Consider the following 27,425-nt stretch of genomic DNA (forward strand, 5'->3'; position numbering starts at 1 on the left):
TTATCCACCTCTACTCATATACACAATCATGACTACATGATTGTAGTCAATCAATTCTTTAGCTTAAATCATATACTGATCTGTTTCTCAGCACTTTCCACTGAATCACTGCCATGAATGATGTTCTTGACAACTTGAATGCAGAAATCTCTTTGAATGGTGCCTGGCTTAGAATCAGCAGGTATGGTGTCTCATAGTGTCACCTGTCTTAACCACATTGAGCCCCTCCAAGACCATGGTCACCACAGGCCCTTATTTCATGTACTTCACCAGCCCTAGGAAGAAAGGATGGTCTTTCAGGTCAATGTAGTGCTGCATCAGCTGATCTTCTGAAGCCTGAAGGAACTTCATGGGCACCAGGTGCAACCTTTCCTGCTCAAACTGCTTGATGACCTCTCTTGCCAGGCCCTGATGCACACCATCTGGCTAGATGACAATAAAGGTGTGCTCAAATTTGGCCAAGGCCTGAAAGCTGGTGGGTTTGGCAGTGTCTGTGATAAGCTGTAGGAGCAGAGAGAACAGAGTGACCACCTCTGGTCACCGTGATCTTAAAATTTGGCCTGCTGAGGCAAGAAAATTGTGAGTCAGAGGCCAACCTGGGCTATATAGTGTGACTTCATTTCAAAATAAGTAAATAATTTAAATAATTGATTTAGTGATTCTGATGATTTGAATAAGAATTACCCCCATAGGATCATATAGTCAAATGTTTAGTCACCAGGGAGTGGCATTATTTGAAAGGATTAGAAAGATTAAGAAGTGTGGTTTTGTTGGAGGAAGTATGTCACTGGGCGTGTGCTTTGAGCTTTCAAAGGCCCATGCCAAGCCCAGAGTCTCTTGTTCTTTCTGCCTACAGATAAGGATGTAGCTCTCAGCTACTGATCCAGTGCCTGTCTGCATGTCACCTCACCATGATGATAATGGACTAAACCTCTAAAACTCTAAGCAAGCCCCAAATTAAATGCTTTGTCTTTCAATACTTGCTTTATTGTGTCTCTTCATAGCAATAGAAACTCTAAGACAGCCTACTTTCCTCAAAAACCTTTAGAAAAAAGTGAAAATATGTGTCAAGTAGTTAGTATAGGATCTAGTAATTTGCTAATGAATAACTAGTAATGTTATCAACATAAGTCATGGCAACATTATTTTTGACTTCAACTTTGTTTTAGAGTACAATTTAAGGTTATCATTGCCAGAATGATACTACTCTTACCTAAAAAATATAAGAGATAGTTTATTCTGGTGCTTAATATGAATGACCATTGCCTGGGAACACAGACATAAGTTACCCAAATTCTTTGTTTCAACATGGAAATCATTTCATGAAGAATTTTTTATAGTAACGGAATCATTAAAGTCCTAAATAAAGACACTTTTACATATATTGGTAGAAACATCAAAGAGGAAGCTTACAACAAAGCAGAGAAATCTCAGCTATAACTCTCAGATGCTAGCTGATGACATTCTTGGCTTTTAGACTGGTGGAAGCTAATGGTCTGCTAAGTTAATAAATTCCAAAGATATTTATCTGTTAGTCACATGATTTTGGATCTGACACAGAGGCAAATAAGAAAGTCTATTTAGGGGAGAGGTCCAACGGAAGTTGAAGATACAATTAGGCTCTTGATCTGCAATGTTCCAATCTTCCAACATCACCGAGGTTCTAAACTATCAGTCAAACTTGTAGACACTTCATTATTTCAGAAATTGTCAATCACAATGTTTACTACATTATTTTCATATGGCATGCAAATATATTATAACATAGAATGCACAATGGACATGAAATTACAAAATAAAGATTCCAAATCATGAATATACTGATGGATTTTGTCTTTCAAATGTAGGTAGAGATTTATTTTCTTCTACCTATTTTATTCTAAAAGTTAGGAACGCATGTTAAAAAGTCATAGAGTTATGCATTGAGAGATTCAGTATTAAGTTAATGGTGATTAGGAAAAGTATAGAGGGATAAGAGGAGATATAAAAGACAGAATATGTAGAAAGGGAGTATTTGATATACAATAAACATAATAGTGAGAGTCATAGCTTGTTGAAACTAGAAGGAACAATGAATTTTTTCTGTTTAGGGTTTCACAATTACTATTCGCTACTATACACAATTTTACTGTTTCCTATGATTTATGTAGTACTTATGAACAGAAGCTGTCAGAAGCCAGAGTTGAAAATAGACTGTGACTTCTAGGAACTTACCATGAACCTTGAGGAACTGCAGTCAAACCCCAGGATGCCAATGGTAGGAGAGAATGAACTCTCAAAAGTTGTGGTTTGAATTCCCCATGTGCATGTACACATGTACATATATATACACACACACATATACACACACAAACACCTAGATCAATATGATAAAAATTTTTAAAACAAAAATTATTCTAAAGGTAATGATATCTACCATGTGTACAATAAGACTTACTTTGCTATTGTTTAGATTAATATTTTACATTTTATATAAAAAATAGTTTGGTGCTTACTTGTTGCACATTTCTAGCTATCTCTCTATCAAAATTGCTACAAGAGTTTGTCTTATAGTTTCCAATAAATTCAGATGTCCATTACCACAGCAAATCCATAACTTATACAATGCTTGAGATAATAAAAAGATAAACTATAGAAAAGTTAAACATGAAAGGTCAGGATCCTGGTCATATTTTGAAAACCAACACAAACCATTTCAATCTTCAGCTTTCACCCACAGGACCTATATTGACTGCTTATTCAAGAAGAACTAATGGTTTTTATGGTAATTATTTTTTTTCCTCTTGTCTGAGACAAACATTTGTAGGAGCAATTTACTTAGCCTAGTTATGTTTTTATATGTTGGAAGATCATTATTTGCACACTTTCCTTTCTTTCTACTGTTTAAGCAGAGTTGAATAGTGTTTAAGCTAATCCTGATTTTGAAAGGATTTCTTTGTAATTCTCAATATAGCCTAATTCTTATCCATGCTTAAATTATATTTTTCTGTGGAAGGTATGGCAGAATGAAATTAAATAGAACCACTTAAATGTGTTACAATATACTTCAAATAAATAAAACTGAAAGATGACAGTGAAACCTACATGTCTTATTTATTTTATCAATTAACATATAGAATTTCAGTAAATACTTTACTTTTAGTGTAATTAAGAATAAAATCAAATATAAATCAAAGTGACAGGCTCAACATAAAAGGTGTTCAGAGAAAAATGAGCAGCAAATGATTCATGATGTTTACTTCAGGGGCTCAGGTCCACAGTCAGTCAAGGATAAAATGAAAGGCTGCTATTCTAACTAGAATAAGATAACTTCCATGGATATATTTACATTCTAAATGCTGCCTAAACAATTAATCCTGAGGCAGTTTTTTTTCAATTGCTCATTATAAAATGAGTATAAATGATATCCAAAGGAAATTTTGTTTTAACAGCTGTGTGAAAAAGATAGCCAAGTAATGTGACTATCATGAACTGTGTAGATTGTCTTAGAGTGAATATTTGAAAGAGTATATAAAGCATTATGTAATTACAATATGTAGGAATACATAAAGCAAAAATATGTCTCTTCCATATATTACACAAAATAAAACATTTTACTAATAAAACTAAAATTTAGTCTCTACATGGAAAGATGAGAGGTCTATCTTCAGGAGTGTGTTCATTTTTCATGACTTTTTTGCATTACTTTATGTACTATGTTCCAAATATTAGAAAAGCATTTTTTAAGTGGTAATTTTACGTGGTGCTAATTAAAATACAAATATATTTAGTGAATGTATGGATAGATCTTCAATTGCTTTTCCTCTCCAGTCACAAAACTTTATATTCCTTGTTAATAGTTGAATCATTTATAATATTCACTAAGATTACATTGACTTAATACCAATTCTGTGCCAGGAAACTGCTCACTCTTAGGAGCACAGGGAAGGAAAGATACAAAATACATTGCCTATGGTATTGTTGAGTCTTTCTTCTTAGATGTAGTTGACAGCAGAACCAAATATGAAATAATTAAGGAAATATTAGTGTAAAAAATAACTCTAGAGAGCTGGACGGTGGTGGCACACACCTTTAATCCCAGCACTCGGGAGGCAGAGGCAGGCGGATCTTTGTGAGTTCGAGGCCAGCCTGGGCTAAAGAGTGAGTTCCAGGAAGGGCGCAAAGCTACACAGAGAAACCCTGTCTCGGAAAATCAAAAAAAAAAAAAAATCCTCTAGAGATTGGAGAGATGGTTCAGTTGGTAAGGTACCTGCCATGGAAGCTTGAAGGCCTGAGTTTGATACCTAATATCTATTCAAAATTCATAGACAGGTTGCCCGTCCCCCTGTATAGGGCTCCACACCCATGAACATATGGGTAGCACTAATTTTATTTCAGGGATTGTCTTAGATCAGTAGTTATCAACCTTCCCAGTGCTGAAACATTTTAATACAATTCTTCATATTGTGGTGACCCCAAACCATAAAATTGTTTTCATACTACTTCATAACTGCAATGTTGCTACTTTTATGAATTGTAAGGTAAATATTGGTGTTTTCTTACGTGGCCCCCGAAAAAGGCCCATTCAATTGTCAAAGAGTGGAGATTCACAGGTGTTGGATAAGAACAAAATAGGTTGTATACATGAAAGAATAAATAAAGCATATATATATATATATATAAAATGGGGGAATAACACCAGGTTCCCATAATCCCAGCAGCATTAGCAATGCAGAGGAGGAAGCTTACTGACCAGACATTCTAGCAGAATTTGTGAGCTCCCAGTTCAATAAGAGATCAGATTGCAAAATATAATGTGACAAGCAAGTGAGAAAGATGCACAGTTTTTACTTCTGACCCCCACAAAACATGTGCACAGATATGAGTATGCATGCTTATACACACAAAGAATAGAAATTCATAATTCAATTTCACCCCCTATTTGAGACAGGGTCTCACTATGTAGCCCCTGGTTGACCTGTAATCATCTATGTAGACCAGGCTATGTTTAAACTTGCAGAGATCCCCCTGCTTCTGACACCTTGCCTGGCTCATAGCTTTCTTTCCTTTAAAAATATATTAATTAATAAATTAAATGAGGAACTCTACACTGAAACCATGTACATACAAGTAATAGTATACATACTGAACAGATTATATTTGTATATTTAGGAGTACATGTGTGAGTGTGGCTTTGTGTGTGTGTGTGTGTGTGTGTGTGTGTGTGTGTGTGTGTGTGATAGCAATTATAGAAAAAGAGGACAGAGGTCTTGAATTAGTGAAAGAATTGGGGGGGTGGTTGTATATGAGAGGTGATGGAAGGAGAAATAGGAAAGGATAAAATATAATTGTATTTTAATTAAAAATTAGAAATGACTAATTTATTTCTATGTTATGTGTATGAATATTTTTTCTGTGTGTATGTATGTGTACCACATGTGTTCCTGGTGCCCATAGAGGCAAAAGAGAGCATCATATCTCCTGGGAGTGTAGTTATTAATGGTTTTCAGACATCATGTGGGTGTTCAGAGCAGAACCTGGAAGATCAGGAAGCATTCATATCCACTGAGCCATCTCTCCAACCTCATTCACTTTATAAAAGATGAAATGCATAACTTGTTTTTCTAGTGCTATCTTGTTAAAGTCATAGTTGTAAAATTAATTATGAACCAAAATTTGAGGAAATCATAATAACCTACAGAAACTTTATGAGAGGCTTCTGATTCTAGATAGTGAAGTAACAAGTATGTTCTTGTTACCAGTTAGTGTTAATTTTATGTTCAAGGATTATACTGGTTCCAAGACAGGTTAAAGTTTACTGTATTAGAAAAAGCTAGTAATGGGATTTTGATGGGGATTGCATTGAATGAGGTTTGCAGGCAAACTATGGAACTAAAAAATATCATCCTAAGTGAGGTAACCCAGTTTCAGAAAGATAAACATGGTATGTACTCACTCATAAGTGGATACTAGATATAAAGCAAAGGATAACTAGACTACAACTCACAATTCCAGGGAGGCTACCTAGTAAAGAGGACCCTAAGAAAGATACAGGGGTCACCAAACAACAGAGAAGTGGATGAGATCTACATGAGCAAACTGGGGGTAAGGAGGGGTAATGGATGGCAAGTTATGTTCTTTCCACTTTCTGAGAAACTAACACAATGGGTTTCCTCAATTTCAAGTAATGCACCCAAACAAAGGGTATACAAGTGGTTTCATTTAAATACTTTTTGTATTGTGGTTTTGACCTCCTTTTGGTGAGGATTTGAGAAGGATCATGGGAACAGTTAACCTAACAGAGGGCTCCTTTCCAGATCAGCAGAGGAAAAAGAAGGAGGTCTATGTTAACCCTATAAATTTGCCCACACTTTATAAATATTCATAAAATTCCTAAAAGCCCACAGTATATAACCCACTCGGATGCTAAACACCCCTTTTGAAGAGCCTATCCAAACTCTTCTTGGAGTGCATGATATGCTACACTAAATAAATTTGCTAAAACTATGTATCTCACAGATTAATTCTTTTGTGATTATAAGAATCAAGGAGAAAGAATTTTTACATAGAGTAAAAAAGAGGTGTACCATTTAATATGTTGGTGCCAGGTAGTTATTTTTCCAGCCATTGTACATTCAGCCAGTTCTGTCTAGTCCAACCCACAATAATAAACATGCTTAGGGACAAAATAGAATACAAACTGGTTGTGGAAGTCCATGTGTTATATTCAAACAATGACAACTTAAAATCTCTTATTTGAAGTTTGTTCTAACATCTAAAGTTGATAATATCTAAAGAATTTAAAGGGAGTATATTATATAATAGCACTGATATAGAATATAAAAATCAAACACTAGATAAAAAAAGAAAACAAATAAACAAAAGTTCACTATTACCATAACAAAAGTATTTACAGGAAGGTATTGATGGAGGAGAGAGTATAGACAAAATATATGATATATGTGAATGAAAATGTTCACAAATTCCATTACTTTATACAATGAATACATGCCAATAAAAATTTTCACGACTTTGTATTGCTAATAATTTTTATATAGAACAGTCTAAATAATCTGTACCAGGCCTTTTCTTTTGGGCCACCAACCAGCTCCCATATCACGACATATAGACTTACTATTAGTTATGAAATGCTTGACCTAGCTTAGGTGCATTCCTGGCTAGCTCCTTTAACTTAAAATAACCTGTTTCTCTTTATCCACCTTTTTTGCCTTGGGGATTTTTACCTTTCTTACTTCTGTATATCTTACTTTTACTGCTTCTTAATGTCTGACTGGCTGATATCTGCCTGACTTCTTGCCCTAGGCATGTTCCTAGGTCTCTCCTCCTCCTTCTTTCATCTTTCTACTTGAGCCTAGGTTTCTCCTCCTATTTACTCTCTCTGCCCACCAGTCTCAACTATCCTTTCTCTGTGTAGCTATTGGCCATTGTGCTTTTTATTAGACCAATCACTTGCCTTAGGCAGGCAAGTTGAAACAAATGCAGCACATGTTTTCAGAATTAAAACATGCATCATAAACAAAAGTAACACACATTTACACAGATAAAGTTATATTCCACAGCATAAACAAATGTAAAACATCTTTGCCCAGTTAAAATAATGTTCCATAACAGTGATTCATAGTAAGTGACTGACATTATCGAATCACATGATGATTAAAAGAAAATGATTGTATTTATCTTGCTTTAAAGATTATATTTCTATAAATTGAGAGAGAATACATGTACTCAATGTCTATATCAGACATGAGATTTTAACAGAGAAATGCTGTAATATAACTGAAAAGTATCATGTACTCTCAGAACTAAATTGTGTTAGTTTATATATGTGATTTTGCAGAATAATAAAATAACAATTAAAATGATTGCATCTGGTCTTTTTCCAAGTAGTTTATTAAACTATAGAAAGTCAATTCCACTTAATGTAGCTATAATTAAAAGCAACGTAGGTATTTAATTCATTGTCTTACATTTGCACTAAAATCACTTTGAAATGATTCTGTTGAATTGTGTCTTAATGAGAACATCAGTTTGAGAGTATTTGAAATATGACCAAAATTGAGTACATATATGGAAATGTATATTAGAGCAGAAAGACAAACACATAGTAATTGTTTGAAAATTATTTAATGAATTTTCAGTTTTCCTGATGCAACTTTTAAATAAGAAAAGTATTTCTGAGAACTTCAATTATATTTAATTACTTTAACCAAATAAAACAGTCAGAAGAAAGCAAATGTTAAAAGCTTTTTACTTCACTATATACTTGTATGTGTAATGATAAACCTGGTTGAAAGATAAGCAGAAGGTAAGAGGTATTCAAAGTGCAAGAGTATATATAAAATATGTGTATTGATTTTTATAAAATTGGTGAGTGTTTTCCCCTTTATAGCTTGCAAAATAGAGTTAACAGTTCTTTATGCAAGTTTATTCAACTTCAATGTAACTGCATATATATTTTCCTTTCATAATTGAATTTGTTAAGAAGCAGCTTATCTATATCCACATTTCCTTTTCTTAAAGAATTAGTCATACTGGAATGAGCTTTTTAGAATGACAAAAATTTATTACAACTTTAAAAACATTATTTCCAAATACATACATATTGTCAGAAATTTCCTGGGAGGAGAGCAAAATGTAGCTCATATTTTTTTGGTATGGAATAATCTTATTGTGTTTGGGGTAGATTGACTATTATCAAAGAATACCTGCAGGTTATTCTTTAATATTGGTGGTCTAAAAGCACATTATCAACCCTTTATCAAGGTTTTCTCTCTGTAAGATTACTTTGGTATTACCTACTGTCTACATTCTATGCAAAACAATCATTGTGTTAGGTGCTGACATTAATTTATTCTGCATTCTCCACAATCTCAAGGAGTTTAGAATCTAACTTCTAGTTAGAAGATAGCAAATCAGCAGAATTTATTTTTCTTATTTATCTAGATTGCAATACTTCATAAAGTGCTAGCACATAATTATTTCTTAACATAGACTCTAAGGATAAGGTTGTAATAGTTTTATCATGACACTTATATCATACACAGAAGTATGCAATTTATGAATTTAAGGTGTCATTGGCCTTATATTCCTCAGGTCCTCCAAAGGAGTCATAATCTTTATAAAATTATGATATCAGCTAAGATGGTGTTTTTTATCTGCATAACAGAAAAATCCCACCTCACCTCTAATACCTGTGAAGAGCCATCAAGAAAGAGAGAATTAAGGGTTATTATTACACATATAATTCCGAACTCATTTCCCCTTTATGTAATAATGTAGTGTTTCTCTTAGCATGGATAAGCCAGACTAGGTAATAATGTTTATCCTTCATTAACAGAATCATTTTGCCCTTCACTTCACATCAATCTTCTTTAAGTCTCCATGAGTTGACATATAAATACTACTTTCAAAAAATATTTGAGACAGGATCTCATTATGTAGTCCTGGCTAGCTAGATCATGTTGAGTTTCACACACAGAGGTTCACTGACCTCTGCCTTCCAGGTGCAATGATTAAAGATGACATGTGCCAGTATGCTCAGCTCAAAAGGATATTTTTAAAAGATTATTGTTATTTTTAATCACCTGTGTCTGCATGTGGGTATGAACACTTGAGTGCAAGTGTCCAGAGAGGTTAGAGGTGTCAGAACCCTGGAGTGGCAGTTATAGGTTGGCTGCAAACCACATGAGATGAGTGCTGGGAATTGAACTCAGGTCCTCTGAAAGAGCAATATATGCTGTTGAATTCTGTGCTATCTCTCCAGCTCTCAAAATGATGGTTTTGAGACACAATTTCAGCATGACTCAGACTGCTGAATAGAGTGTCTTTCTGTCTCACCCTAACAAGTAGTTGGAAATATAGACATTTATCACTGGATTCAAAAAGAGTTTGCAAATTTCCTCTTGTTAAATGCAAGTGTAGGCATAATGTCCTGTATATTTTGATGTGTGGTGGGTGGAGGATGGGTCATTGCTTAAATCTTGTTAATTGACTGGACAAACTTTACATAGAAATTCATTAACAATCAAAATAAAATAAAAGGCATATGAAAAGGCATAAGGAAAATTTTATGTCAAATTAATTTATTCGTTAGATAAGTTTCATTGACAACGATGCACAGACAATATATATAATATCTAGAATTTGAAGTGTAACTTTTTTTGCAGAATTTAACTTTACTTAAGATAACAAAAATAAGAAATGATTCTTCAGTAGTCTCTCAAATTCTAATTATCGATGGACTCAATGAATTCCCTGTGAAACTTCTAGCCATATGAATATAACAAGCAGAAAAATGAACTCATCAATATCAGGCGCTTACAATTGATCCATCACCAGCCTTGTCAGTTCTACCACACTGTTTAAGCAGATGTGTGAATGACCAGTCAACTTGAATTCTGCTTCAGATAAGGGAAGCAACAAATTTGAAATTACTTCCAGAAAGAAAGGAAAGGAAGTTCCTTGTTTGTGGTTATCACCCAAAACACAGACCATATTCTCAAGAAAAGAGATTAATGCTCACTCCAATAAGACTGACACATGTACCTCCAACATGGGTAATGGAAATAGTGTGGTGATATTGTGTTCCCCAAAATATTGTGCACCCTAATAAACTTATCTGGGGTCAGAGAACAGAACAGCCACTAGACATAGAGGTCAGAAACTGGTGGCACACACACCTTAAATCCTTGCATTCCAGAGGCAGAGATCTGTCTGGATCTCTGTGAGTTCAGGGCCACACTGGAAACAGCCAGCCATGGTAACAAGAGCCTTTAATCCCAGGAAGTGACGGCAGGAAGCAGAAATTTATTTAAGGTGCGAGGACCAGGAACTAGAGTTGATTAAGCTTTTAGGCTTTTGAGCAACAGTTCAGCTGTGATTCATTCTGGATGAGGACTCTGAGGCTTCCTGTCTGAGGAAACAGGATCAGCTGAGGAACTGGCAAGGTGAGGTGACTGTGGCTTGTTCTGCTTCTCCGATCTTCCAGCGTTGACCCCAGTACCTGGCTCCTGGGTTTGTTTTTATTAATAAGAACTTTTAAGATTCGTGCAAAAAAATAGAAAATCTATTGTGAATCCAGAGTCCACCATACACTTTACATAAACTCAAAGTAAAGGTCAAAGCGAAGTTAGAGAAAATCATATTAGAGGAAAGAGCTAATCTGAAAATTAGTTACTTAATTTATACTCACCACACAAACAAATACATTGCCTATGCTAAACATTGAATTTTACAGTTCTCCCAATAGTGCAAAGCAAGTAATTTACATTTATAAGCAGATAGGATACATACATTCCCCAAGACACATAGTGAGGGAATGATTCAGCCATGAAAGTCAACACTGACCCTGGCCCTTATTCTTAGCAAAGTTGCAAGGTGACAAATATCTGATGGTGTAAAGATGGCTCAGTAGTTAAGAGTTTAAGGGGACTTAAGCTAGTAGAGGACCTGGGTTCAGTTCCCAACACCAACATGGCAGCTCACAGCCATCTCTAATTCCAGTTCCAGGTATTCCAATGCTTCTATGGACACCAGAACACATGGTGCACAGACAGACATACTAGCCAAAGACTCATACATATAATAATATATATGAGAGAAGCATTTTATTTAATGTTCTAAATTAAGTAAATTACCTGTTTAAATTTAGAATATTTATTTAACATTTCTGCTGTTTTCATTCTTCATTTTAGCTGAAACTCATGGATTTGAAGCAGAGCTATTTTTCCTTTGGGTAGACTACACATTACTTAAGGGAAAAGAAAGCATGGGAGAAAATAACTAGTATAATGTATCCTTTTTATGCACAATGGAAGATAAATTTATTTTTAGAATAACTGTTTACTAAATTCTCTAGTGTTTATATACATTAAGGCATTTCTCCCATTTACCAGCATGGATCTATTTTAAGCAATATAGAAAACTTTTACGTGATGATTTCACACACTTATTAATTTCTTCTTGTTATTATTACTATTATTAATGTTTTAAGACAATTCCTCTGCTTTGTGAGTGCTGGGGTCGAAGGCATGCACTACCCCATGGGGCTGTTCCACGTTACTTCCAGAAGATATTAAAGATATAAATGAAAATAAAACAAAGATACCTTTTAAAATACACACACACACACACACACACACACACACACACACACACACACAAGCACAAACACACATATATGATAGAAAGTATCAAAGTAAGACAAAACAACACAAAGCACACCAAAAAGTATAGAGTCCATTTTGTGTTGGTCAGCTTACTCCTGGGTACAGGGCCTGCCCTGGTGTATGGTTGATGTACCCAGAGACATTACATAGTAGAGAACTGATTTACCCCTTCCCAGCAGGTATCAATTGCAAGAAGCTTTTTGATTAGGGGTGAGATTTTGTGTCCATTTCCCCTTTTTCATGCTGGTATTTTGTCTGATTTGATATAGTACATAGCCTTGTGCATGCTGTCACGGTTTCATTTTTGAGAGAGAGGAAGAGAGAGAAAGAGAGCATTAGGTTGGGTGGGTAAGTAGGTGAGAATGATATGAGAGGAGTTCATGGAAGGAAAGAATATGACAAAAATGCATGAAAAGTAATTTAAGCAGAAAAGGAACACATTATTATTATTGTTGTTATTATTTTATGTATTATGTGTTATCTTATTTTATGTCTTTTGTCTTCATGTATGCCTGGAGCCCAGGGAAGTCAGATGAAGGAGTCAGATCCTATGAAACTGGAGTTACAGATGGGTGCTGTGAATTAAACCTGGGTCCTCTGCAAGAGCAGCCATTGCTCTTAAGCACAGAACCATTTCTCATTTTTAAGCATGCATATATAGAGAGAAATTCGGTATTATGACATTCCTCTGACCATTTAAATGTTATAGAAATATTCTTTGAATTAAAAAATGATGAATTTATAGATATAAAGGCTTTTTCCCTAAGTATTTGAGCTACTGAGGAAAAAAATTGTCTTCATTTTTAAAAATTATCCTTTAGCCACAAAATTATCCTTATTGCATTAATTTATTCCTTTTTTTCTGTGTGTACAGACATGCATGTCACAGTGTGCTATGGAAGTTAGGAGACAACTTTGTGAGTTGTTTCTATACTTTCACAAATGAGTCTCAGAGCAAATTTAGGTCATCATGCTTGGTGGCAAGTGCCTTATCTATAGAGCAATTGTACTGTCCATCTTTTCTATTTTGGTAAGTCTCACAAACACATAGGCCAATAAGTGGCCATAATTGCCTACACAATCATTGTAGAAAGATCAACTCTCAAGTGAAAGTTGCCTTTCCAGATGTTTAAATTCATGAAAGATGATTTTAAGTTAATCAGTAAATAAAATCAATTATTATGTAGAAAAATATAATGAAATATGAAACAATGGACTACTTAGGAAATCTGTTCTCTGTCATTTGGTACAGTTACAGATGCTTATGATAGTAAGTTCCAATGGATGGATTTCTTCAGGCATGTTTTTATATAAATGGGATCAGTTCCTAGAGTCCTTTGCAAAGTTTTTTTTTTCCACTGAAGCAATCTCTCTATTTACATTTATATGAACCATTTACCTTATGGGACATTCTTGGTAAATGAAAGCAACTTGATTCCATCTATACAAGGAAGAAAGCACAAGTATTATAGGCTTTACACCTGTGTATCATTGAGGATGGTGTTTGTTAAGCCTGTGAAGATTTTCTTTAACATATAGAGTTCATTCATCCATAACAACTTACAGAATTGCTATATGTCTTCAAGTCTTTTCTTTAACATGATTTGATCATATATCTGTATTCTTTTGTTTTGTTTTGTTTTGTTTTGTTTTTTGAGACAGGGTTTCTCTGTGATAGTTTTGGTGCCTGTCCTGGATCTCGCTCTGTAGACCGGGCTGGCCTCAAGCTCACAGAGATCCTTTGCCACCCAAGTGCTGGAATTAATGGCGTGTGCCACTGCCACCTGGAATATATCTATATTCTTAAACACTTCAGATATTATTTTACTATAGCATATCTCATTTTTACATATAATGTATATTCTTCTTGCATTGTGATATACTTGAAGACAGAAAACTTATCTTAATTATTTTTCTATATGTCCAAATATTTTCAGAGCATCAAAATTCAATGACATTCTTTGTGTATGGAAGGTAATAAGAATTTTTTAAAAAATTAAACTATTGAAAAAAGAAACGATAGGCTGGTTAGTTTGATGTGTGGTTAGATGGAGAAAGGATGGATAGATAAAGAAGTCAATTAAGAAAGACATGAAGCAAGTTCCAGTAAATAAAGATGCTTAATTGTCAGCTACTTATTAATTAACTGTTCTGAATAGACTATGATTATTTCATTGAAATGAATTTTCTAGATCTTTGAAGAAAATCTCTTATGTATTTAGCATTGTGCTGGCATGTTGAGTTCAAGTATCACTCCAGTGCATCAATATTCATAGTTAGATATACTTTAGGACTTTCTTCATGCAACCTACAGACAGTTTAGTAGGACAGTATGAAAAACTCTTTAAGAAGCAAAATAAGATGGACACAGTATCTTGGTGTGAGAGATTTGAAAATAGACCAATCATTTAATTTAAATTTTTTTGTGTATTGTGGACATTTAAGGTTGCAAAAGCAGATCTCACATTTTCTACTTCCACATTGACAAGCTATGAAGAAAACTGACATAAAAGATTCTTTGAAGTGATCAGGAAGCACACAGAGATTCAAACAGTAAAGCACTCACAGAGATATGAAGCATTTCTCTGTTCAGAGTACTTACTCTTATAGCAGTCATGATAGTTATTATTGCAGGAGCTAATATTATTATTTATAGTTATATAAAATCTACTTAGTATTAACTCTGAACCAAATACTGTATTATTTTATAAGCATGAACACATTTAATTTGTCAAGACCTTGTAACATGGCTATTATCAGCCAATTTGTTTAGGACACTAAGATGTTCCTTGTATATATTTTGAGTACTAGGTCCTGGAAGGATGACTCAGTGTTTAAGAATACTTCTTGGCCTTCCCAAGGACCTGTTTAGTTCCCAGCATAGACATCTGGTGGTTCACAACTAGATACATAAGTAAATAAATAAGTAAATAAATAAATATTTTTAAAATTTTACAACCAGTATGTACTAATATATCCTCACACCAAAGCTTTTTACTAAGCAGTAAGACTAGAGTAGCAGTTCTCAACCTTTCAATACTGAGACTCTTTAATACAGTTCCTCATGTGTAGTGACCCCCACCCATAAAAATATTTTAGTTGATAGTTGCTAACTGTAATTTTATTACTCTTATGAATCATAATGTAAATATCTGATATATAGGATATCAGTGATGTAACCCCCACCCAAATGGTTGCAACCCACAGGTTGATTACTAGACTAGAGAAATGTCTGTTTGCATAATTCATAGCTCTAAGTGCAGATCTTAGGGATTATACTAATATCACTTCTAAATGACCAGTTAACAGAACAAGCTCTGGAGATTCTAAAATAATCCAATGGAAGTTGTGAAACCAAAACAGGAGCCATATTGGTAAGGAGCCACATTGTTATACATTGTTACTAAGTCTCCATACCTTTACATGAATAAGTTTCTGTTTCCTAAGCCTAATGAATGTATCCTGCAAACCAGTTTTTCAACCTATGCTGAACTTCTTACCCAATGATGTATACCCATCCCTTTTGCCTTGCTAAATTCCCTAACATCTGCGATAATTTTCCCTTCCACATGCACTTATCTACACCCACAGGCGGCCTTGAGCCCTAAATCATCCATTCTTCAATCCAGGTGTTACTATCACTCTTATCTACTACCCCCCAGGGCCTTGAGACTTGAGTTCCCCACTCTTCTGTCCAGGTGCTAGCAGCCATTATCCCAACAGCTGTTTTCTATCAACCCTAACCCTTCCCCATAAAAGAGACCTCAAAAGCCAGTGAGGGGCTGCTGTCTGAACCCTCAACATAGGGGGATGCAGTTGTCTGCCCAGTCCCTTGTATACTTCTAAATACATCTTGCTTTAATCAGACCGTCATGGACATTGTTTCTCCTTTGGTCTAACAGAGTATCAAAATTACCAAAAATAATATTCAAAATGTTCCTACTACTCACTTGTCCAAGGCTATTCTCAAGACATTTTTGTACATTGTGGTAAAAGTAAAAATGTTTAGCATAGAATTAAAAGCATGTGGTGTTTTTTTTTTTTTGGCTTTTTTTTTTTTTTTGCTATGACTTTAAAAGTGACTAAGAGAAAGTAAATGGTGATATTTCAGGATTTTGAAATAATCCCATATCAGGAACAGTTGATTGTCACATTTCAATTAAATAAAGTCTTTTAAAAGAAAAGAACAAATACAAACCTTTAAAACTAAGTCTAGGTGGAAACATACACATTCAAACACAGACACACATAACAAGGTCTACAGTCAGAGTTAAAGATAAAACAAAGGTTTTAAGGTGAGATTTAAAAAGACAGTGGTAGTGGAATAGGTTTTGCATAACAAAGGGATGAAGAAGTGGATGAGATACTCATGCTTAAGGCATCAAGTGATGTGTTTTTGATCTTCAAAAGTGAAAACAGAAATGGGGTGTACATATCATCTTCCCATCCAAAGGCTTTTATTATTAGTGAAAGAAAGAATATCTCCAAAGCATAGATTCGTATGTTGTCATTGACATAATATAATGTGTTAAACATAATGCCAATTATTTTATTCTCAAACTATTCTTCAATTCAAACTCTGTGGAATAGAACAAGAGCCATTTAAACCCTACTTTCAGATATATAAACTCCCAGAATTTTAGCATAATCCTGTGAGACTACCAGAATATATATTTTTTAAATCTAGGAGAGAACCTTTAAGCTTTCTTATGGTTAGCATTTTCTGAATGTAGGTTTCTAGGATACCATTCACTTTGACACACGTCCATTTATTTGGGTGTTTTAGAACTGTACAGATGAACAATTCCAAGGTCAGCACACTAATAAGAATTTGTCAGTTTTGACAGAAAAGCAATTTTTACAGTTATTAAAAAATAAAAACACAATTTACATTCCGGTTTGCTTCACACTGCCATTTTTGATAAAGAGTGTTGAGGGAAGAAGTCAAGACAAATGTTTGTTGAATCTCAAAATGTGTCAAGGTATAGAGACAAAAAGGGATGGCATTAAATGCCAAAGTGTAGATTATTTATTGCATGAGCAAGAATCATGTCAGTAAAGAAACAGGAAAAGACAGATGCTATCCTTTGTCAGGGATAGTCCTCTTGCAGGGATAGAGACTTTCTTTTTTTCTATTTCTTATAAAATGAATGTGAAAAGGGTATGTTTTTCCTTAAGCAGTGCCATATATGTATCAAATTCTTTCATGAATATAGCCTCACCCTTGTTGCAGATCTAAATCTTCTACCCATTTTCCATTCTTTGTCTTGAAATTCACATATTTAGAACTCAGTAAGAATATTTAGATATTAGGTGACATAATCATACCCTACAGATCATTTTTACGTGCTTATACTTAATCAAACCATGATAAGAGGAATAAGTTTTATTGATTTTGTAAATCCATACTCAACTATTTGACTGGTAGATTATCCACTTCCTTGAATACTTAGGCAAATGAATGCCCAAATCAAAGCAGGACTCTTCCACCAAAGTGGATTCACTATCAAATAGGAAATAAACAATGGTACTTCACTGCATATTTGATTACAATATTTATTTATTGAAAGATAAAACAATGATTTGGAGATATTAATAATGATAAAGAGTAAAATCAATATATTAAATTGGTTCACTGAACTATTTCAATTTATAGTAATACACTAACATTTCAACAACAGATATTGATGGATGTGTATGTAACTCATACAGTGTTCAATTAATAGGATTTGACTAAGGAATTGTTGCACTAGATATGTTTGAGGTAATTTTCATTCTTTACTCATAATCAGTTCTGATAATTTTTATTTTTCACTAAAATGAAAAGAAAACTAGACTCAGATAAATTTACATTGCTAAGAAAGAAAAATGTGTAGTGATATTTTGTTTGTGATCTAACAAATAAAGCTTGCCTGAATATCAGAGTGTGGAGCTAAGTCACTTGTTAGCCAGGGAGGCCAGGCAGTGGTGGCACACACCTTTAATCCCAGTACTCGGGAAGCAGAGGCAGATGAATCTCTATGAGTTCAAGGCCACCCTGAGCTACACAAGATTGACTCTAAAAGAGAAACTGAGCCAGGCAGTGGTGGCACACACCTTTGATCCCAGCACTTGGGTTTTCATGCCTTTAATACCAGCACTAGGGAGGTGGACACAGGAAGTGATATGGCTGGGCAGAGAGAGGACTATAAGGTGGGAGGAGACAGGAACTCAGGCTTTTTCAGGCTAAGGAGTTGGCCAGGTAAGAGGTGGTGGCTGTGGCTTGTTTCGTTGTTTTGTCTCTGTGATCTTTTAGTATTTACCCCTATATCTGACTCTTGGTTTTTATTTTTAAGACCAATTAGGATTTGTTATTCAAAATTGCAATACTGTTATTGAACCCCACCAGAGATGACCACTCAAATACAGTGTATATTCAGTTGTAAGTCTTTATTCCAACCAGCTGGGACAACACCCAAGTGATCTGAGGCTGAGGCTGAGGTGTGAATTCCAGTGCCCAGAATATTGGGATTTTAAAGGCAGAAACCATAATCAGGCATCTCACAGCCACACAGGAAGGGGGCAGTGCTTTGCAAAAGCAAGCAATTTGGAACAGGCAATTTTAACAATAAGATAAGCAGTTAGCTGTAGGGGGTTTGATACAAACAGGCAATTTAACAGAAGCTAAGATAAGTTAGCTAGGACATCCAGACCTTTGGTTCCTAGAATACAATTGAGTAATTTTCTATGGGATTCTCCATGAAGGAGATGAAATTCTACTTAAACCAGAAATGGCTTCAGCAAGAATACAAGATGGTGGAATTTTTCACTGTCTAGTCCTGTCATGATATGTGATACATCAGAACAAATTATAATAATTGGTATAGAACAAAAATGAGACTTTCTAAATATTAGCTCATACTGATTTTTCTTTATATAGATGTTCTTAAAAGATATTAGGCAATAATGTCTAATGGAAGAAGTTATCACCTTCTAGGCTCTGAAACTCTTGAGAAGAAAATTCAATTTTTAGAAAGAAAAAAATATAAAAATTAGGTGGAATAAATTTATAAATAGTAAGAAATTAAAATTATGTTGTTAGTAAGCCTATAAGTGTAAACACAAATGGGTAATTTTACAGTGACTATAGTTTTTAAATGATCATAACAAAAATTTATTTTAGAAATATATAATAAATGTATCATTTTATAAACTCTAGCGGAGATAGATAGATATGTTTGTGTGTGTATGTGTATTTTCATGTTAACTGAGTTTCACAGATATACATATCAAATGTAAATGTTAGATATGTCCTTTAAAGAGTTTAAAGAGTGGTATAATTGAGACATCATTTTGAACTATCTTAAAGAAATAAATAGTGATTGAAAAGTTTCTGCACCCCAATGAGCTTCTCCACAGATGCAGCAATCCAAATCAGACCAAATCAAACCAAATTAAGAAAAAGCCCAGGTTAAATGGGTAAAACATTCCCGGGTGATTCTTTGGTCTCCCAGAGAGGAGACAGGGAAGAGAGACTGAAAAATCATGTGTCTGTTTTCTGGGGTGCAGTTTAAATAAACTGTGGGAGTGGTCTTGAGAATCCCTAGGGGGTGAGCAGTGTTTGGCAGGCTTGAGACATGGCAGACTTTGGGGAGAGAGAAATGGGGAAGGAGAGTTGTGGCTGAGCTTCCACCACAATATCCCAGACTCTTTGGGTATATGGGTACTGCTTCATGTCCAGCTGCTTCCTGTGGGGAGGGGCAATGTGGGGAAGGGGATAGTCAGGTGTTTGTGGGCTAACACTCCGCAGGAGGTGTGAGTGGAAGGGCATCTGGTTATCTGCCACCCTGGAGATCCCAGGCATCTGTTTCTTGAGGAAGCAGAGAAGGCAAGTTTCTAGTAAAAAATAAATAAATAAATAAATACTCTCTTCTGTTTGATAACACGGCTGATAGGAGGGTTTCAAGAACAAACTATGCTCTGTTGATCCTGAGAAGGTGGAAGCCATTTCTATGTTCTGTTGATCCAGAGGAGGTGGAAGCCATTCCCCGGGCTACTGCGTTTCAGCTTTGGCATTGACTAAGGCCACTGGGTCCTTGGAGGACTGGTGTCCCAAGCAGTGAATTATGGCTACTTCTGCAGCTAGTTGGAGGTCCTCCAAGAGCTTGGCTATAAGGGGTCTGTTAACTATGAGAGTGACCCTGGTAGTGAGGAAGCCCCTTTCCCTCCAAACAACAGAATGGGTACGGCATATTAAAAGGCATATTGAGAGTCAGTATAGATGATAGCCCATTTACCCTTGACTATCTGGAGTGCTGTAGTCAAGGCAACTAATTTGGCCTTTTGTGAAGAGGTTCCCATTGGCAGGGAGGTTGCTTCAACTGTTTCAGTGGAAGAGAACACTGCATATGCCATCTGGCAGTTTCCTGATCTGTCTATAAGAGAACTTCCTCAACAAACAGGGTGAATTGGGGGTTTATGAGCAGTTGGTCTAGGAGACCAGGCTGGGGTGAGTGTAAAACCTCCACAGGCTCTGGGCAGGACTGAAAGGAGGTACCAGAGGGGTAGGGGTAAGGAAGGAGGGTTGCAGAATTTAGGGCAAGACTGGAGGTCAAGTTATTTGAGGGTTTTCTAGAAACCGTAAGTGAAAAACTTGGACTCATGAGGGCCTAAGGAAGGAGAGAGAAGAATTGTCTGGAACAGGGTGATCTTGAGAGCCTGCTGTGGGAGTTCAGCCACTGCTGCTAGGGCTTTTAAGCATGGATGACATCCACAGATGGTGGCATATAGTTGTTTGGAGAAGAATGCATTGGCCCAGTTCGAAGGCCCAATGGGTTAGACTAGAACACAGGTGGCCACTACCACTGTTTCACCTGTATAGAAGTGATAAGAACAAGAGGAGTCTGGAAGGGCAAGGGCAGGAGTCTGGCAAGATCGGGTATGAGAAAACACTGGGGAGGATTCAAGGGTAGGCAGTTGTTAGGCCAGTGTGTAAAAGGGGACCAGGATGTAGGTTGTGGCATTGGGGAATTGGGGGCAGTAGAGGTGGGAGGACAGGAAGGTGGGTAAGGAGGAAGAATTTGGTCTTCAACCTTTGTCCTGTAGGGGGAGAAAGGGGGAGGGGTGGATAGAGGGAGGAATGTAAGGAATGTTGGCCACTGAAAGGAATATGTGGCATCATAAGAGGGGAATAGGTAAGTTGGGTTGCTGGTGAATGGGGAAGGGGCCATTGTCTCCAGCAGTATAGTCAGAGCTGAATTTTCAGGGTCCCAGTTCCCAGGTAGGCGGGAATCTGGAGGCGCAGTGACCCTAGCCAATAATATCAGTGTTGTGGGACGCTGGTTGCTATAGGAAGGTTGGGAACACAGAATCCAAAAATCATGGACGTAAGGTGGTTCTGTCCACTTATCTCTATGACGACAAAGATTTTCAAGATCACTGAGGATGGAAAATTTCAAGGTTCTCTCAGGAGACCACCTAGACTATCATGAGTGCATTGTGGCCTTAGTGCTCACAGAGAAATTTGTTGTTCAGGATAGATGGTGTCAGATAGTCTCAATTTGAATAGATTTTTTCAAAGATACCCCAGGGGCATTTGTGGATCCAGCTTTGAATTACAGGTCCCCATTTCACAAGTCTATGCCTATGCTGGAACCTGAAGCCTAGTGCAATGCATCCACTATGGTAGGCTTTGGGTCAAAAAAGGGTGTGTGTAGAAAATTCCCTTGAACAGAACATCCTCTGAATAAGGGATCCCTTGGAACAAAGGCAGGTCTTTGCTTCAGAATGGGTTGGGGGCCTGGCACGCCTCATCTTTGGCAGGACACCCCAAAAATCAGAGGAGGCCCTGGGTCTCTAAGGCAATGACTTGGAAAGGACAACTTACCCAGTTGAAAACTGGTCTTAGTCTGGTGGAGACCAGGTATGGGGGAGAAGATGTTTTCCTACCGTATGGCCCTGGGCCAGTGGGGGAAAATCAGCCCCCTTGGTGGGATCTCCAGATGAAAAGCTTCTGCACCCTGGTAAGCCTCTCTCTGCCAGTGCAGCAATCCAAATCAGACCAAATCAAACAGAATTAAGAAAAAGCCCAAGTTTAATGGGTAAAATGTCCCCAGGTGGTTCTCTGGTCCTCCAGAGAGGATAGAGAGAAAAGAGACCAAAAAAAATGTGTCTGTTTTCTGGGGTGCAGTTTAAATACCCTGTGGGATTGGTCTTGAGCATCTCTCAGGGAGGAGTGGTGTTTGGTGGGCTTGAGACAGAGCAGGGTTTGGGGAGACAGAGATGGGGGAGGGGTGTTGAGGTGGAGCTTCCACCAGACATTCCAGACTCTTTGGGTATATGGGTTCCAGGGGCTGAGGGGGAGAATAGTAATGACCCTATTCATCTGGGTCTATTCTTAATATTTCCAAGAAATTTTTAGAATTTCAGAGTTTGAATTGTTTAATGAAAAGTTAAATATTATAGACAGTCAAACTGCTCATCAAAATTCCTAAATGTGTTATTATTATTATTGTGAAATGAAATGATTCATTTGGAAATACTACGTCAAAGTGTTTATATATATATATATATATATATATATATATATATGTGTGTGTGTGTGTGTGTGTGTGTGTGTGTGTGTATGTGTGTGATTTTATATAGAAATTATATATTTCTTAGGCAGACAAAATAGTATAAAAGGACAAATTTATTGTCCTTGCCTTCAAGGAGTTCCATGTCTAGGAACGAGATTTAGATATAGTCATGTATTACTTACTATAATATAGAATATAATGAATGTTATCTGAGAAATATATAAAACACAATGAAATTAAACAGGTAGGGGTGTGGGAAAATGATATATGTCATCACAAATAAACTCAGATAAAATAAGATGGAAAAGCCGAAAGCAAACTAAATAACATGTTTTCAATGTAAATAAATCAGCCTTATTTTGCCAAGAGTAGTACTTTCACAGCAAAAAAAAAAAGTTAGTATACGGCTTTAAAGATTCAAAAGCTTTCATCTTATGGGTTAATGCATCGGGGGACTTTGTTGAAGTCAATGTTAATTTTCTGTTCAGAAAATCCTAGAGTTCTTAAGACTTCTGCTAAATCTACTATGTCTATACTCTATGAATTGAGCAACAGAACCTAGATGACAGTACATTTGTTTACAGCATGGTTTACTGAATATTCTAAACCATTGTTTCTTCATACTGTTCAAGAACAACAAAAGATAGATTACTGACAACATATTTCTATTAGTTGATAATGGGTCTATTCACCCATGATTTGTGATAGGGACTTTTTAGCTTATTATTACTTCCTCTCTTGCTAGCATGGCATCCCTTCTACAGTACACACACATACACCAAGGAATCAATCTACTTTTCAATATTGTGGTACAACAATACAATTTGTGAGATTCAGGATTTTAACAATGCACCTGGGTAAAGTAAATTGAATTCTTCCAGAATACATTTATACTTGTAGATGCTGTTGACCACATTTGCAATCCATTGGAGGGGGACGAAATAACAAAATTCATAAAGGTTTAGTAGAAATTGATTTCCACTCCTGTGGATGACTTTGAAGGACTCAAGATTTCAATGGAAGAAGCAGCTGAAGTATCAAGAGAACTACATTTAAAATTGTAACCTCACAAGGTAAGTAAATTATTTAAATCTCATCCAAAGACTTTAATGCATCAGTAGTTGATTCCTATGGAAATGAAGTATAAAGAATATTACAGAACCTTGGATGAAATTTTGACAGAACTCAACAGGATTCATTACCAGTTTTAAAGAAGTCGTAACCATGTGCTACAGAGAAATCTCCCATCAGAGTAAGAATCAGTTAATGCAGCAAACCTCATTCTTGTCTCAGTTTATGCAGTTGCCACAGCCAGTCCAGCAGTATGAAACACCACACTAGTCAGTTAGTAACCACAGATTTCAAGGCAAGCAAAAACACTCCTCCTGCAAAATCATTAAGACTAACCTATGGTTCTGACAATGATTAGCAACTTTTTCCCCCCTGAGGTTCAAACCAAGGGTACGGCAGTCTATCACTGACATGTATGTCTACAATCCTGATTAACAATTTTAAGAAATGAAGTAAATTCTAATCATCCTATGTGCACTGTTTCATTAAGGCATGTTGATTTTGCACACTTGACAGAAAATAGTGTAGTATAAGCATAACGATTGTATGTACTGGGAAACAAAAATATTTGAGATGCACTTTATTTCCTATTTTACTTTACAAAACATTCTTCAACTGAACCTGCAGTATCTCTGAGTGATGTAAACATAACTCATATTTTGAGAAGAAAACTAAGGCAATGTAACAGAATAAACACAAAACATACTTTTAAAAGACTTAGCTGAGACAAAATGTTTTTTAGTGTTTAATACTATAGACCCTGGAAAGTTAACATTGCATTGTAACTCTTATTAAGACACATTGAGTGAAAATACTCAACTTAAATGAGAACATCTAGACAAAACAAAAATCAAATTATCTATAAAATAATTGTCATCCGATTTATTTTAGTCCCTTTGGCTATAACAGTTCATCCAGTAGGTAATTTCACAGCAAGTAAATTAAGAAAAGATATGAAGGACTTTATATTCATTCAAGCTGAACTTTGAACATATAGATTATACATTGATTCTTTAAATTTCATAGGAACTTAGAAAATTTACTCTACTGAATCCTGTATGATGAGTTTCATAGAATACAATTATATTATATAGAGGACATTAGGATATGAAGTGACTTTATACCCTGAAAATCTAGATATAAGACAACTCTTAAAAAGCAAAACAAAATGAATAACTATTGGTAACAGAGATAACAAGTCAAAATAGAATCACCAACTGATTATTTTTAAGTATTATTTAGAAATAAATGCATTTTACTTAAAGCTCGTTGTAAGAGAAGTTAAAGAAAAACATATTTATTAGTAATTTTAATACTTAAAAAAGGAAATAAGTTGGACATACCTGTAATTCACACAACAAATGTACAGAATTAATATGAATGGTTTTATGTTTTTGTTAAATATCCAGCTATACAAATAGAAAAATAAAGGAAAAAAGAGACAATAGATCCAGTTTTATAGAGATTTGTAAAATCATGACACAATATCATAGAAACATTGTCAATTATAATATAAATATGGGAGTAGGTTAAAATAAAAATAGATTTAAAATGAATAATAGAAAATAAAATAACATAGATTGACAGGAAAAAGCCATAATTGTATTATCAATAAATGATGTATCTAAATTAAAGTGATAAAGAACAGTGATGAAAGACAGGCAAGTTGGAGATGCATCTAAGTGGTAGAACACATTCCTAGTTTATGTGAGGCTCTGAGTTCATTTCCCAGTATCAGAAAAAAAGTATAGGTGAAAAAAATCAACCATGGTGGTATACCCATTAGGGCAGATAGGCTGAAGAATTACAAGTTCAAGATCAACCTGTGTTACATCAGAAAACCTTATTTGAAAAAAATACATAACAATTTCAATTTTTACAAACAAAATATTATAAATGTAATAAAGCCAAATTTATACTTTCTAGTATAAAATATTCAAGATAGTGAAATTAATGCCACATTATTTGTTCAATAAATACAGAGTAAAATTTTATCAAAACTTAGTAGATATAAAGGAATAGCACCCAGGTAAGAAAACTCACCTGTCATTTTTAATCTGATAAAGGTTAATTGAAAAACATAAATAGAAATTTAAAAATATCTGTATGTGACAAATGATGAAAAAGATCTAAATATTCAGAAAAATGTCTCCAAAGAAAAATAAATAAATTCAGGAAGTAGAGGAAAAACAGTCTCTGACAAATATAAATTATTAACAAATACTATAAATTAAAAACAAAATAATTTCAATAATCTTAGATTATTAGATATGTGCATAAATATATATACACACATAAGTACATATAAACACATTATCAAAGAATTCTTGAATAAAAAATTACCAAAATCAAATTTTGAAATGTTTTAGGAAAAATGAAATATTGAAATTTGTGGAATACATTCAAACCAGTTAACAAAGGAAATTTTATGATGTTGAAGCACTGTCAGTAAATGTTAAGACGATAAGAAACAAATAAATTAGCATTAACAGAAAAAGATGAAAAAGGATGTTGGAGTAAGGAATTAATAAATGTACGATAAAATTAAGTAATTAGAATAAAGGTAGCTGAGTAGCTCTTTCATTATAAGAATTCTAAAGCATTATTTAAACAAAGGAATAGTTTAAACAACATGAAATTATTTGTTCATTGTTTTTAAACTAAAAATCTAAGAATAAACTATGTGCAGTGCTGGCTTCTAAGATCCTTCCTTGCAGTTTCATGTCTACTAAATTTGCCCTCATAGGATGGATCATCTGTGTACATGCATTAATGCATCCTATTGAGTTTTATCTAAATATCCCTTTTAAAATACAAGGACATAGATGAACTCAGTTTAACCTAATCAGCACTCTAAAGCCCTGATCTCTAGATATACTCACTGTCTGAGGTACTGGTATATGTGGTTCCAAATATGAACCTTTTTCTAAGATGTATTTATTGTTAATTTTCAGCATGAGTGTTTGCCTGCATGTGTGCATGTGCACTGTACACATGCATGATGCATGCCTTCATTAGCCAGAAGTGGGCACTTTATCACCTGGAATTGGAGTTAAACATGGATGTGAGCAGTCGTGTGAGTGCTTGGAATGAAATGGGGGGTCCTGTGGTAGCAGCAACTGTTTTTTATTGCTGAGATAGCTCTCCAAGACTCACATAGGAATCTTAAGGTCACACAAATCAAGTTGTGAGAAGAGCCTACATGCAAAGTACAGTCTTTGAGCAAAATATTTAACACACCAAAATTGATTCACACTCAGGGTCCAATAGAGAATCAATCAATAATCACAAAACATGCTTCTTCACCATTGCCAAAGGCTGGAAGCATATCAACAGATTGAAGTCTAAGTATACACAAATTATATAAATATTTGATATATTTGATTATATGTACCTGTATATCTGTATTGGTTTTCCATATCCAAAAAGGTTATTATTAACAGTATAAAATATGTAAACCTGGCTAAAATATGTCAAATAAGAAAAATACAAAAAATACAAAAAATAAAAATGTAGCTCCAATTACTTGAAAGAAGACAGTGGGCAGAGCATCAGTAGACACCATGTGGTTAGTTGCCTCAAATGTAGATGCCATGTGTCCAAAAGCTTGCATATCTTGTAGCATCATCAT

At 35.1% G+C, this 27,425-nt stretch overlaps 1 pseudogene; it reads right to left on the reverse strand.

Moving 5' to 3' along the window:
• On the reverse strand, window positions 1–27,425 carry LOC128116943 (nucleoside diphosphate kinase A-like; annotated as a pseudogene).

Source organism: Peromyscus californicus, unplaced genomic scaffold (genome assembly GCF_007827085.1).
Source record: "Peromyscus californicus insignis strain IS unplaced genomic scaffold, ASM782708v3 Scaffold_10__1_contigs__length_136768540, whole genome shotgun sequence".
NCBI lineage: Eukaryota > Metazoa > Chordata > Mammalia > Rodentia > Cricetidae > Peromyscus > Peromyscus californicus.